The 13,927-nt window shown below is 44.8% G+C and overlaps 1 pseudogene; it reads right to left on the bottom strand.

The window, feature by feature from the left end:
- Positions 1–11,315: 11,315 nt before the first annotated feature.
- On the bottom strand, positions 11,316–12,406 carry LOC103721847 (exocyst complex component SEC15B pseudogene; annotated as a pseudogene).
- Between the last annotated feature and the right edge of the window lie 1,521 nt (positions 12,407–13,927).

Here is a 13,927-nt window from a genome sequence, read left to right as displayed (position 1 = left end):
GACCTTCGCCACAATCCGGTCATCCGCCTCGGAGGAGACCCTCAGCAGATCAGCTTGGGCCTCCTTGTGCTTCGCCTCGGCAGCGATGCGAGCAGCCTCAGCCTCCTCCAGGCGCGAATGAAGCTCCAGGTCGCTCGCGCGGGACTTCTCCAAGGCCGACTCCAATTCGCCCAGCTTGGCTTCAAGAGACCGGGTCCGGTTGCGGGCGTTGTCGGCTGACCGCTGGGCCTTCTCCCACCTCTCCCGGTAGTCGGCAGCCTTCCGGGACTGCTTCTCGGCCCGCTCCTCCGCCTTCTTGATCTCGCCCTCGAGACCCGAGGCAACCTTGAGTTGCTCCCGAGCCTCCAACAGTTGCTTCTCGAGGGTGGCGAAGCCGAGTGCCCGCTCTTCGGCCACCTGGAGCCTTGTCTCGAGGTTCCTGGTCGTCCTCCCCGCCGCAGCCTGACCTCCCTCCTCTACTGCCTTCAGTTGGCTCTCGGCCCTCGCCAGAAGCCTCGCCTGTTCCTCGTAGCACTCCTCCAGGCGGATCATGTACTGGGCGAGCTAAGAGATAGGAAAAACGAGGGCGTCAGGCGGGGATCAACAGAGCCTATAAATGATGAAAGCGACCGAAAGAACACTCACCGACATGAGACAGACGCAGCTGGCAGCCCCAACGTCAGGGACCCTCATCTCCTGGACCTGCCTGCGGTCCTTCTCCAGCAGTACCGTCTCGATGAGGTTTCGGGCGCCGGCGAAAGTGAAGGCCGACCCCGACTTCTCCCCGGAGTCGGACGGTGGTTCTGCAGCCTTACCCTTATCCATCGCTTGGGGAAGAGTCATGCTGACCATGCTCGGGGCGGGGACCGCCCCTGGAATTGACAGGGTCCCGCTCGGCCGGGGCCTCGGCGCATCCCTCCCCGTATCATCCGGAGCCGACCGAGTCGAAGGCTGGGCTGGGGACCGATCACGTCCGACCCGTCCATCTCGGGCGCGCCCGGGTGATGCCTCCGGAGAAACGGTAGTATCGGCATCGGAGGGCTGATACAGCGTCAACTCCCGGTCCGCGCCCGCGGCGTCCCCCTGATCGGTGGGTCCGGACCCGTCTGTCGGCGTCGGAGTCGCCTGCCGGCGGGACTTCTTCGCCGGTGGGGCCCCGCTCGGAGGAGCTCGTTTCTTCCTCCGGACTGCTTCCAGTAGGGACGTCCTACCAACAGCCGTTGCCTTGTCCGACCGCATGACGTCGTCGATCTCTGCAAAAAGGACGAGGTGGTCGGAGGTTGAGAAACTGAAGGAAAGAACGAAACGAAAGAGGAGAAAAAAGCTAAAAAAGAAATGGTGGCGGGCTCACGGTCAGTGGGGACCGAGCTCAGACCGACGTTCACCAAGGTATCCTCGGAAATAAGGCGAGCCACCGGGGGGAGCCGACCCTCGGCAACCAACTCCTTCAAGACGGCGACGCCGTCGGATTCCTCCCTCGACAACCTCGATAGGCCAATCGGGGACTTCATCGGCGTCTCCCAGGTTGCCCTGATTCCCCAAGAGGGATCTGCGTCAACGAAAAAGAAGTGCCCCTTCCAGCCGTGAATGGAGGTAGGAGCCTCCTTGACAAGGCCGCACCCTCGCCGCGCCGCAAAGCACCACCACCCTTTATCCTGGGGGTGGCCGCTCAGGCCGTAGCATTCCCAAAAGACATTCAGGGTGGCGGGAACCTCGTGCATGCGGCAGAGAACCTGAAAGGCCGTCAGGGCGCCCCATGAGTTCGGCACCAGTTGCGTCGGCGCCACTCTTAAACCCCGAAGCACCTGAACGACTAAGTCTGAGGGGGGAAAGCGGAACCCGGCCTGAAGAATGCCCTCATTGATGGCAACCTTCCCTGGAGGAGGATGGGACATCCTCTCCTCAGGCCCCGGGAGTGTAACATTGCAGGCCTCGGGAAGGTGGTATCGAGCCACGAACCTATCTAGGTCTTCGGCGACCAACTCCGACTTAATGCGGTCTGCTCTCACTTCGCCCATCCCTAATGGCCAGTGAATCTATGGTCAGGACAGGGTCAAGAAGGGGGAAAGGACCGGAACGACTGGAGTACACTAATACAAAAGGAGAGTATGGAGAGCCCTAAATTAAAGAACGAGGCAACTCACCGGAAGAGAAGGAAGAACGGCTCCGAGAGCATCGAAGGAGGAGCAAGCGAACAGTCCGACGGCGATGACGGCAGCGCAAAGGAGAAACTCGAAGATGTCTGTAAAGAGAAAGGCGGACGGAGGAGGACCCCCGGTTAAATAGGCGGAAAGGTGGGTGACGCCTCGGTGACGCCAGAGGACGCCTGGCTGCCGAAGGGTCGCTCGAGCCCCAAAGGCGAATCGACGCCATTAAGGAAGGATGTCCGCCGAAATCCTCAGACTGCCAGGTCAGCAACAACCGCCATACGCCATAAAGAAGGCGGGGAGCTCGAAGCGCGCGCGCCTCTCCGAGGGATGGCGGCAATCTCGAAGCATCACTTCCTTCACCCGTTCCCCTTCTGGTTCCAGGCTCGGAAGTGGGGGGCTACTGTTACGGGGGAACTCAGCCACCATGCCCCACGTGACCGGCACGCGCGCCCAAGAAGACTACAGCTGCCCCTTGATCTAGTAACCCGACCCCGAGTCGGATATCTTCGGCTTCGCAGCCCGACCCCGAGTCGGCTGCCCCTTGATCCAGTAACCCGACCCCGAGTCGGATATCTTCAGCTTCGCAGCCCGACCCCGAGTCGGCTGCCCCTTGATCCAGTAACCCGACCCCGAGTCGGATATCTTCGGCTTCGCAGCCCGACCCCGAGTCGGCTGCCCCTTGATCCAGCAATCCGACCCCGAGTCGGCAATCTCTCGACAGCGACAGGCTGTTCCTCTGAAGCACGCCGCGACCCTCTGCTCCACTACTCCCTGCAACGGTCGTATCCGGCGCTGCTCCACGATCTCCTGTAACAGCCGTACAAAGCGGAGCTCCACTACGCCCTGTCATGGCCGTACCCAGCGCTGCCCCACGACGCCCTGTAACGGCCATGTCAGTGGCAACTCCATCGTGCCACACGATGACCAACTCCCCAGAAGGACCCCCCAGCCTGGTATATATGCGGCTGGGGGGAGAAGGGGGGAGGTAAGCAAGAACTTCCAGAGCATTCTCCTACTTGCTACTATTATCTCTCCTTCTCCTCCAATCTCCTCTGACTTGATCGTCGGAGGGCCCCCACTACCCCAGTGGTGGTGCGAGGCTTGCTTGCAGGTTTCCCGGTGGAAGGTGGAGCGCAATCAACACCAACCAAGGCAATTCAAACGGAACCCCGTTCACACCGCTGTGCCAATCGTTCTCGGTTTGGACCACCAGCAACAGAATCCATTTTAAATAGTTCATACTTATGAACCAATATATTAATTTTGGATTCTTTAACTTAATTCGTGCCCTCATGGGTCACTTCAAGTCTATCCCAAATCTCTTTTGCAGAGTTGCAAGTAGAGACCCTATTGAATTCATTTCTATCCAAGGCACAATAAAACACATTCATAGCTTTAGAGTTTAGTTGTGCCTTCCTCATGTCATGTTCATCCCAATCCTTTTCTAGTTTGGGTACCTTGATACCCTCTACATATATGGATGGGATGTATGGGCCATTTACTACAATGGTCCACATCTCATAGTCTTGGGCTTGAATGAATATTCTCATCCTAGCCTTCCAGTATGAGTAGTCGGATCCATTAAAGAAAGGGGGTCTTTGGGTGGACTGACCCTCAATGTGGGAAGATCCAAATGGGGTTGTCATTTTGATCTTTTAACTCTTGGGTGGAAGAGTTTAGGCTCTGATACCACTTGTTGCCCAGATAGACAACCCAAGAGGGGGGGGGTGAATTGGGTTTTAAAATAATTTGAATAATTAATACGATGTGGTTGACTAATTAAAAACTATTGCAAGTTATTTAATTAATGCTAAGTGCTGTGAGTGATGTGAGGGGAAGAAGAAGAGAGACAATTCAACACAAACACAAGGTTTTATAGTGGTTCGGAGCTAACCCTTGCTCCTACGTCCACTCCCCAAGTCTCACTTGGGAATTCACTATAACCCCCTTGGATTACAGCTGGTTGTTTTCCAAGCTCACAACCAAACTTGTTGTTTTACGAGCTCACAACGAACTCGGTCGGTTTTCCCAGGCTCACCGACTAGAACCGCCCCGATTGTTTTCTCGGGATCACAATCAAACCCTTACACACGTTGGTTTTAACTCGGCTCACCAACCAACCTCAATCCCCTTGATTCAATCCCCGATTGAACTAAGTAAATACAAGTTGTAGAAAGAAAACGGAAAATGAGCTTCTCAAAAAGTAGATGAAAACAATATGAACAATAAATGAAGTTAAGAAGCCTCAAACGCTTTTAGATTGGAGATGAGGAATGGCTTCTTAAACTTCTGGTCTCCTCTTGAAAGAGTAGTCGACTTGAATGCAGGAGGAGGCTTTAATTGCTGGGAAGATGTAGTTGGAAGCAGTAAATACAGATCTTCCTCTTTTTCGTTGAAGAGCACGTTGCAGAGCTTGAATGCTTGATTAGTTGGAGTGGAATGGTTGTTCTCTGCCTTGCTACAGTCCTCTGTGGCTATTTAAGCCAACCCCCACGGAAACTAGCCGTTAGAGTGCTTTTTCTGCCCGTTCTGAACACTCTGCGCAGCCTGACAATATGACCGTTGGTGGGTTGGAGTCGACTCGCGCGATCAGGAGTCGACTCGGCTGTAGCGGGAGTCGACTCAAGCTTTTCCGGAGTCGACTCGGCAACTGTTCCAAATTTGAATTAAAGTTGCCTTCACGACTGGGAGTCGACTCGTCTTGACCTGGAGTCGACTCGTCAACTTCTGGAGCTGACTTGGCAATTTTGGAGTCGGCTCATCCACTGAAGTCCGTGGATCCAATTTTGAATTTTGTCCACTCGAGTCGACTCGACTGTCCTGGGAGTCGACTCGAATCTCAGAGCCCGAACTCCCGATCCTCTGTCTTTTGGCTCGTCCAGTCTTGGAGTCGACTCGAACTTTCTTGGAGTCGACTCGGCTCTCAGTTTCCGAAAGATGGTCTTCTGCCTTTTGACGTGAAGCTGTCTTGGAGTCGACTCGAGCTGTCTGGGAGTCGACTCGAATCTCAGAGGCAGTAACTTGGTTTTCTGTCTGTCTTGGGGTCGCGGTGTCTTGGAGTCGACTCGCGTATTGCGGGAGTCGACTCGAATCTCAGAGTCTATAAAATGCTCTCTGACTTTTTCTTTGTGTACCGCTGAGAGTCGACTCTTGCTTTCTCTGGAGTCGACTTGCCACCTATCGGAGTCGACTCGCGTTCCACTGGAGTCGACTCGAATCTCAGACCCGAAAACTGTTCTCTGACTTTTCTGCCTGTGACTGCTTGGAGTCGACTCTTACTTCCTTGGAGTCGACTCGGTGAACATCGGAGTCGACTCGCGCACTTCGGGAGTCGACTCGCTGACAGGTTCTGAGTTGAAGCTTTCTGTCCTTCTGTCTGTTCTCAGTCGGAGTCGACTCGTACTTATCTGGAGTCGACTCGAGCTCGTGCCAGTGAACTTGATACGCTTGGAGTCGACTCGTGATACTCGGGAGTCGACTCGAGTCTCAGACATTGGTTCAAACAGACTCCTTAACTTATCCAAAAATTATGAACCAAGTCTTGGGACACTTAGACAGGATTTTCACTGAAACACTCAATTAAATTCATTAGTAATCAAAAGATATACTCAAATGCTTTGAGCTCATCAAAATCAAATGGGGTTTTAATCAATCACTCCACAGTTGGACATATTGCTTCTCAATGTCCAAACAAAAGAGCCATGATACTGCTGGATAATGGAGACATAGAGAGTGTGGGCTCAAGTGATGATGACATGCCACCATTGGAGGATTGTAGTGATGTTGAAGTTGCTGAACCTGTTGTTGGAGATGTGCTTGTTACTAGGCGTGCTCTCAACATGCAACCTAAGGCGGGTGGTAATGAGGAGCAACGTGAGCATATAAACGACAAGGTATGCAGCTTAATCATTGATAGTGGGAGTTGCACTAACGTTGCTAGCACCTTGTTGGTTGAAAAATTGAGTTTGCCCACATTAAAGCACCCTAATCCATATAGACTTCAGTGGCTGAATGATTGTGGAGACATAAGGGTGACTAAGCAAGTGATGATTTCATTTTCCATCGGTAAATACAAGGATGAAGTTCTTTGTGATGTGGCACCTATGCATGCTGGACATCTACTTCTTGGGCGTCCGTGGCAATTTGATAGAAGGGTTATTCACGATGGGTACAAAAATAGATACACTCTTGTTATGAACAATCACACTATTGTTTTAACACCTCTCCAACCAACCGAGGCCTATGCTGATCAAATCAGAATTACAAGAGAGTGTAAGTTGAGAGAGGAACAATTGAGCATTCAAGAAAAAAAGAGGAAAGATAAGAAAAATGAGAGTCAGCAGACGAAAGAAAAGAATAAATCAGAATCCAAAGAAGAGAAAAAAAAGAGAGTGAGTGCATTTGCAAGCAAAAGAGAGGTTGAGAGTGCCTTGTTAGCAAAAGAGCAGCTACTTGTGCTCATACAAAAGGATGTTTATTTCACTAACGAACTCAATTCTTCTTTGCCTAGTATGGTTGCTTCTTTGTTACAGGAATTTGGTGATATTTTTCCAGAAGAAATTCCCCATGGATTACCTCCTACAAGAGGTATTGAGCATCAGATTGACTTAATTCCAGGTTCTTCAATCCCAAATAGACCAGCCTACAGAACAAGTCCAGAGGAAGCAAAAGAAATTCAAAGGCAAGTAGATGAGTTGCTGCAAAAAGGATTTGTGAGGGAGAGTCTTAGCCCGTGTTCTGCTCCTGTGATCTTGGTTCCGAAGAAAGATGGGACGTGGCGCATGTGTACGGACTGCCGAGCCATAAATAAAATCACTGTAAAGTATCGATATCCTATCCCTAGATTGGATGATATGCTTGATGAATTGCATGGTTCGTGTGTATTTTCTAAAATAGATTTGAAGAGTGGATACTATCAAATTCGCATGAAAGAAGGTGATGAATGGAAAACAGCTTTTAAAACAAAATATGGTTTATATAAGTGGATGGTGATGCCATTTGGCTTATCTAATGCACCCAGCACCTTCATGAGGTTAATGAACCATGTTTTGCGTTCTTTCATTGGGAAATTTGTTGTAGTGTATTTTGATGATATTTTGATTTATAGCAAAACCTTAGATGAACATGTTAATCATTTGCATGTTGTTCTTAATGTTTTGAGAGAAAACAAATTATATGCTAATCTTAAAAAGTGTTCATTTTGCCATGAATCTGTTGTGTTTTTGGGTTTTGTTGTAAGCTCGAAAGGAATAAGTGTGGATGAGGAGAAGGTAAGGGCAATTAGAGAATGGCCTACACCTAAGAATGCAAATGAGGTAAGAAGTTTTCATAGTTTAGCAAGTTTTTATAGAAGGTTTGTAAAGAACTTTAGTTCTATTGCTGCACTTTTGAATGAACTTGTTAAAAAGAATGTTGTGTTTAAGTGGAATGAAGTGCATGAGGAAGCTTTTAATTCATTAAAAGAAAAATTGACCAATGCACCTTTGCTTTGTTTGAAATTGAATGTGATGCATCTGGTGTTGGCATAGGGGCCGTACTAATGCAGGACTCTAAACCAATTGCTTACTTTAGTGAAAAGCTTAATGGGGCATCATTGAATTATTCACGTATGACAAAGAGTTGTACGCTTTGGTGAGAGCTTTGCAAACTTGGCAACACTACTTGTGGTCAAGGGAATTCATAATTCATTCTGACCATCAAAGCTTGAAGTTTCTAAGATCTCAAGGTAAGCTTCAAAAAAGACATGCCAAGTGGTTGGAATTCATTGAGATGTTTCCTTATGTAATCAAGTACAAGAATGGTAAGGAAAACAAAGTGGCTGACGCATTGTCCAGAAGGTATGCATTGCTTACTTCTTTGCAAACTAAATTACTTGGTTTTGAGTTTATAAAGGACTTATATGCTAATGATTCTGACTTTGGCCAAGTATGGGATTCTTGTTCTAAACATGCTTTTGGGGACTATTATAGGCATGATGGTTTCTTGTTTAAGAAAAATAAGTTGTGTGTGCCTGTTTGTTCCTTGCGTGAAATGCTAGTTAGAGAAAGTCATGGTGGTGGATTGATGGGACATTTTGGGATAAAAAGGACCTTAGAAATATTGCATGAGCATTTTTATTGGTCTAACATGAAGCATGATGTGCAATCGGTCTGTGACAAGTGCATAGCATGTAAACAAGCTAAATCTAAAGTCATGCCCCATGGCTTCTATACACCTTTGCCTGTGTCTAATCAACCCTGGACTGATATTTCAATGGATTTCGTGTTAGGATTACCTCGATCTCAAGGTGGCAAAGATAGTATATTTGTCGTTGTTGATAGGTTTAGTAAAATGGCACATTTCATTGCATGCTCTAAAACCAATGATGCAACACATATTGCTGATCTGTTCTTTAAAGAGATAATGCGCTTGCATGGATTGCCTAGAACAATAGTAAGTGATAGGGATGTAAAGTTCCTAAGTCATTTTTGGAAAACTTTGTGGAATAAACTAGGAACAAAACTCTTATTTTCTACTGTTGCACATCCTCAAACGGATGGACAAACTGAAGTAGTAAATAGAACACTTACTACCTTGTTGCGTGCTATCATTAAAAAGAATTTGAAAAATTGGAAGAAATGCTTGCCACATGTTGAGTTTGCTTATAATAGAACTGTTCATTCTACTACTTCTTATTCTCCTTTTGAAGTTGTGTATGGCTTTAATCCTTTGACTCCTTTAGACATCTTACCTTTGCCTACTAATGAGTGTACCAATTTGGATGGTAAGAAAAAGGCGGATACTATTAGGGAATTGCATGCAAAAGTTCGAGCCAACATTGAGAGGAAGAATGAGCAATATGCAAAGCAAGCAAATAAGGGGCGTATTAAAGTTATTTTTGAACCAGGAGATTGGGTTTGGGTTCATATGAGGAAGGAGAGGTTTCCCACTCAAAGAAAATCTAAGCTGCAAACAAGAGGAGATGGACCCTTCCAAGTTCTAGAGAAGATCAATGACAATGCCTACAAGTTGGACTTGCCAAGTGAATATGGTAATGTAAGTGCTACCTTTAATGTGGCTGATCTATCTTTGTTTGATGTAGGTGATGAATCTGATTCGAGGACGAATCCTTTTGAAGAGGGAGGGAATGATAGAGACGCAACCAATGATAGAGACGCAACCAGCCCATCTAAAGATCCTTTGCATGGAATTGAAGGTCCTAAGACTAGGGCCAAGACTAAGAGGATGAAACAAGCTTTGGAAAGCCTGATCATAAAAATCAAAGGAAAAGAAGACCAACGTAAGATAGAAGCTGCACCTAATTGGGTCACTTTCATACAATTGGGTGAAGATGCTTTGAGTCCAATCTGAAGACAACACTTTGGAAAGTCCAAATCACATGACAAGAAGCATTCATGGGAAGGCCAACTTTCCTATTATATTTGGATTTTCGTGCATACTTTTGGGGTGATATTTCAGATGATGTTTTGTATTCCCCAAGTCACATTCAGACTTTCTTGTAGTTCCCAAAGTCACTATAATTACTTTGGAATCTTTTTCCTAAGTTCTGGTTACTTTTCTAGGAGTAGGTGTAACATGCATCTTTTCCAAGCCTTGGTAAATGCAGCCTTGGAAAATGCATGACAAGTAGTGCTATGTAATTTCCTAGGAGTTGCTTCTCTTTGAAGCCATTTCAGCCTTAAAATAGCACCTGATTGTACTTGAGAGGGGGAGAACGCATGAATGAAATTTGAGGGTTTCTCTTATGTGAGAGCTTCACCTTTGTTCTTGGATTAGAACTTGATAGTGTTGGTTCTACCGGCAGGTCGCGGTTAGGGTCATGCTTCTTTTGATAACTTTGGTTCTACCGGCAGGTCGCGGTTAGGGTCAAGTTCCTCATTCTCTACCTATTTCCAGGACGGTCCGAAGTGTGCTCTTATCAAGAGCTTTTTCGGGCACTCCATAGAAACGCCACAGATAATGTGCACCCTTTACTGGAGCCTGACAAACAGATATCAATAGTTTAAATTTTTCACAAAATCATTAGTTTCAAAAAAAATTTTAAACATTGATCATTCTTTTTCCCCTACAAATTTTTCTTAATTTTTCACGAAATCATTAGTTTTATTTTCCCTCTTATCATGGCCACAGAATGATCTAGCATGAGAATTTTAGTATGTGAAAATTTATTGCAGGTATTGCTGCTGCAATAAGTTTGTTGCAGCACTGTGTGATCTGCTTGAAGGGAATGCATCTATAACAGGCAAGGAACAACACATTTGCTACTTAAAGTTCACTACCATCCTGATTGTTTCTAATTGCTTACATTTAATGCTGACATTCATGATTCAGCAATTGAGAAGATTTCTTTGCCCTTCTAGAAAGGTATGAAAAAGGATTTTTTGCATGAATATCCTCCAAAATATCGGATTTTACATGAATACCCTCCCAAAATTAATATTTATAAGTATACCCTCGTAAAACACTTATTTTTTATTCTTGTTTTTGCATATGTATCCATACCATCTAACGTCATTAAAAAATTAACGGTTTCAAATTAAAATGACTATAATATCCTTAATGAATAGACGTGCAAATAGAAACATGGATATACAAGCAAATGGCAACTTTATAAGGATATTCATGTAATTTTGCATATTTAGAAGGATATATATGCAAAAAAGAATCCCAATAGATGGAAAGAATTTAGATATATTAATTAATGTGATAGCCTTCATAATTCTGTATTTATTAGTTAATATCATAGTTTTTAAATTTTGTATTTATTAATTATTGTTATAGCCGTTAGGAAAATGAACACCACGGACGAGCCTTGATATGTGGAAATGTGAACTCCATGTAATTTGGATTTATGAGAGGGTGACATGTGTCTTATTAATTAGATCATTATTATCTTAATGTTCTATTCCACTTCACGTGAATCTAGTCCTTGGTCATTTAGTCCTTGGTCTGAACGTGACAAAGACTATTTGCCATTCTCTTGGCTTCCAGATAAAAGACAACGCTTCCCAACTGTGGACTTGTGTTGAAGAACAGGGCATAGGTTATAATAAAATAGCTAAGAACATATTTTCCATGCATACACTAGGTATCTAGCATCACAAAAAGTAGAACTAGAAGGCAGTAAAATGGAAAGTATCGACAATCGTAGTTAGTGATTGGCAATCAGTAGATGGCAAACACACTCTAAATCACAAGATTTAACATGACAAGGTGAAAGAGATGCTCTCTTACTATAATGAAGCCGCTGCTTGAGCTCACATCCTTGAGCCTGTTTATCAAGGCATCCTGGGATTTCTTCTTTGGGTTCTGCTTCGAACCCTTGTACCAAATGTTCATGAGAACAACCTATCTGATAAATCTCTGAACTTCTCAGATATTGTGGCTAACTTCTTGCAGTCCAGCTTATTGTAACTCTTCTCCCGGATCACTGGGTTCAGGAAATCCTCTGGGTGGTTGCTCATGAGCAAATTAACCAGTTGCCTTGCTTCCAGTAAAGGCATTTTCAGTTCGCTTGCACCCGAGTCCTCAGTATCTCCAAACAAATGGGATTGGTTATCGGCAAATGATTCAAAAAGCCTCAAGTCAGCATCTATTCCTGTCACAGCATTTGCATTAAACCTCTTGACCGAATCACCAAGGAAAAGCCCCACGTATCTTTTCAGATACGTGGGCGAGGACCCCATGAAGCACCCGCCGGAGGACTTGGATGGGCAGTATCTGCTGTGCAGTGGAGACCAAGGTCTCAAGGCATATAATTACCTCATTCGCATACTCATTCCCATTTGGAGGCGGGTCGTCAGTCATCCAGCTCACAGTGTCGGTCAAGATCATAAAATCATCAAGCTTGGCCTCAAGCAAGCGCAGCCAAAGCTCCTCGGCCGCATCCCGAGACTTTTTCAATGGGAACTCCCTCCTGCCCCTCTCAGCAATGCATGCGGAGGGGGATGCCAAAGAGCTGTGCAGTATGGCGGAAGAAGAAGTCACAGGCCCGCTCCATCACAGGCATTTTTGGCAGCTACTTGCATGGCCTGGGACACACCGAGGCCTCCAGACTCAACAAGGCGCAGGATGGCACCATCGACGACCTCCCCAAGGAGGCGGTCGAGATACTTCTTGACGATGGGGTAGAAATCAAGCTGGCCACCGTGTGACATGAAGCTGACCGAGTCCTCAATGAACGGCCGGACGATTCGACAGAGGTCAGGGACAGTGGATCGCCAATGGGATCGCCCTCGCAAACGCCCGCGGGACCGCGATCGCGATCCCGAAGCAGGAGAAGAAAAGGACAATTACGTAATTTCAAAAATTAATTTTACTTTTAATTAATATAAATATGTTCTTTTTAACGGTATTAGAACAACATATTAGGACATTTATATAATAACAGTGTTTTATAAGGATATAGATATATATATAAATTTTAAGAGAATATTTACGCAAATTTGAATATTTAGATAGGTACCCATACAAAAAAACCTATAAAAAATAGTACTAATATTCAAGCTTGTTACTCTCATAGCCTGCCGATTAATCAGGTATAACTTTTGCAGCTGATAAAAGTGAAATATCTAATTTATTTCCTCCTAGAATTGGGAGCTTGGAGGATGTTCTTATTGCAGCAACAAATTAATCAAAAGGTCCGCTGATGTTTGTATTTTATTCAGCAACAAAGGTTTTCATTAACTCGCATCTTGGTCATGAAGCAAAGATTACTCAAGCCATTGTGTTTAGCATCTGCATCTTCTCTTCTTATCCTTAGGTCATGATATTGTGTAATTTTGTAATCTCTCTTCCAGTAAATAGAGGAATCCTAATGGCATGGCCATATTTATCCAGAAAGACATGAGCTTTTCCAGCATTACTGTAACTCAAAAGCTTCAGCATTTTCTGTTTCCCTTGCAGGAAGTAAATAATTTTGTCCACGTTTTTTGCATCACCAGCTCTATTAGTTATCTAAGTTAATTGATTTTGTTCTTCCTTATACTAGGCGCTATATGAAGCATAATTTTCTTTCCTTTTATCCTTCATGTGTAACTTCTCCCTTCTTTTCCCATCCAAATATGAGTATTAGTGTTTCAAATTATAGTTTCATTGACGTCACCTATTCAGGCAGATTTTATCAAACAAGAGATATGTTAATTGATTATTATTCTCAGATAACTTATTTACTGTTAATTTTAACTTCTTGCATTAATTATCAAACCTTTTTTTATCACATATGTCTGCAATGCACTAAGTTTATCGAATGCATCTTCTTTTTCAGATACTATCGATCAAATTTAGGTATTACGCATCTGTTTTCATAAAGTATAGTAATATTACAATAGTTTTCCAACAGTGTGCGTCCTTTGTATGTCGAGAAGTCAAAATTTTGTGGTAGGTTGTATAACACTATATTGGACTTTGTTAAGCGGTCAAGCTTATCAAAGAAACATTTCCTAAAATGCCAAAACACTTTTTATTCCTTTTGTCTCGTAAACTTTCCTACTTCATGTTAGAAAGTTCCTTGTATTATCACTTGGTTTTTGCCTTCTCCACCGAACTCCTATTTTTCTCTCTACCATATCATTTGCTTGAGGTGCATAGCTAGTTGTCAGTTGCTTGCAAATGCTATTAGTTTCAAAACGAATTCAAAATCATTAAAAAGAAATTTTACTCCACTATTGCTTTGAAGATTTTTGAACAAATAGCCATTTCCATTCTCCCCAAATTTTTAGCTTCCAAAACGCATAAAATACTTAGATTTCCTTCCGAAAAGAACCCAAGTCATCTAGCTACAATCATCAGTGGATACA

The sequence above is a fragment of the Phoenix dactylifera genome, chromosome 16, assembly GCF_051530095.1.
Source record: "Phoenix dactylifera cultivar Ajwa chromosome 16, Ajwa_hap1_PhDact_Kaust_v1.1, whole genome shotgun sequence".
Classification (NCBI taxonomy): domain Eukaryota; kingdom Viridiplantae; phylum Streptophyta; class Magnoliopsida; order Arecales; family Arecaceae; genus Phoenix; species Phoenix dactylifera.
This window is presented reverse-complemented; position numbering and strand designations above follow the sequence as displayed.